This window comes from Microtus oregoni, unplaced genomic scaffold (assembly GCF_018167655.1).
Source record: "Microtus oregoni isolate MIOR12 unplaced genomic scaffold, Mior012 000200F_ref0000295, whole genome shotgun sequence".
NCBI lineage: Eukaryota > Metazoa > Chordata > Mammalia > Rodentia > Cricetidae > Microtus > Microtus oregoni.
The window spans coordinates 380,001-381,628 of record NW_024544859.1 but is presented as its reverse complement, the minus strand read 5'-3'; positions in this window follow the sequence as shown (position 1 = coordinate 381,628).

Sequence of the window (1,628 nt, the reverse complement as noted above, 5' to 3'; positions counted from 1 at the left end):
CAGAAGGGTAGGTAGGGTATCCTTGGGAAAAGAGTAAGATATCACGATGACTTTCCCTTCCGAGAGGGAGCTTTCTGGGTAGACGTGAAACTGCAGTTTCAAGCGCCTGCTTTCCACAAGACCTTTTCCAAGGTCAGGCATTTCTTAGGTAAGCAAGGATCTCAGTCAGTTCCCTTTGAGGAACTCAACGTTAACGTCTGACTGGTGCCTATTGTCAAGGCCAATGGGACACTCCTCAGCCCCTCCCTGACCTGACGTGACCTGAGAAGCCACACCCCACCCCAGTTCACAGGCCCCTCTTAATCTATCTAACTAACTGTACAGCATAAAACGTGGAATCTCTTCTCAATGAAATGCTGTTGTCAGCCATTCGAAGACTTTATTCTCATCTCAGATCAGATGATCCTGTCCAGCAGGGATGTCTTCTTTCCGTGTTTCTTCTTCTTTTGTATGTTGCAGTCAGTTCAGATGTGCTGGTATATGGTGAGAGAGAGAGAGAGAGAGAGAGAGAGAGAGAGAGAGAGAGAATTGCTTTTTATTTATTTGAAGAGTTTTAATGATTCAGCTATTTCCAGCCTTATTTACCAGCACCTTTATTATTACCAGCGAGCACCTTCCTCTGAAAACATTGGAACCCCCCCATCTGTACATGTCATGCACGTGCGTGTGTGCGTATGTATGTATGTATGTATGTGCGAGCGCGTGTGTATCCCATCTATCTATCCCTTCATCAATTTCCATTTTAGGAGCTGCTTTGCTGACACTCACCCAGAACCAGTGACATGGAGGCCACCATTTTCTTAGCCAGTGACAGTCAGGAGACAGAAAGAAAGAAAGAAAGAAAGAAAGAAAGAAAGAAAGGATGTACATTCCCAAAGAAAGAAAAAAATTAAGTAAATTGTAAAAAGTAAAAAAAAAATCAAGAAAGTAAGTAAATACATACATAAAAATAGACAAATAAAGAATGAATAAATAATAATTGAAACATTCAATAAGTAAATAAGTGAGTCATGCTAAATCAGCAGATAAACAGATATATGAAAGAAGGAAGTGAAGGAATGAATGAACAAGTAAGTAAATAGGTGGGTCATTTTTTAAAGAAGTAAGTAAATGAGATGGGCTGAACAGATAGATAAGTAAGCAAGCAAAGAAATACACAAGAAGCAAGCAATCGTGAAAAAAAAAATGAGACACATCCATTCAATCCATAAAAGACAAAACATGGAAATAAACATGTAAACTGGTCGACCCACCCACGTTCACTCAGCTGCCCCACCCAAAGCAGGAGGGAGGTCTCTGTCCAGCAGGGCCGTCTTCTTTCCAAGTTGCAGTCGTCAGTCAGATCTCTGGGAAAACAGAAAAGAAAGCAATTGTTTTCTACTTGAACAGTTTTTAATATTATTCGAACGAATTAATAATCAGCTATTCAGGGGCTGGAGAGATGGCTCAGTGGTTAAGAGCATTACCTGCTCTTCCAAAAGTCCTGAGTTCAATTCCCAGCAACCACATGGTGGCTCACAACCATCTGTAATGAGATCTGATGCCCCTTTCTGGCCTGCAGGCATACACACAGACAGAATATTGTATACATAATAAATAAATATTTAAAAAAAAAATAATAATCAGCT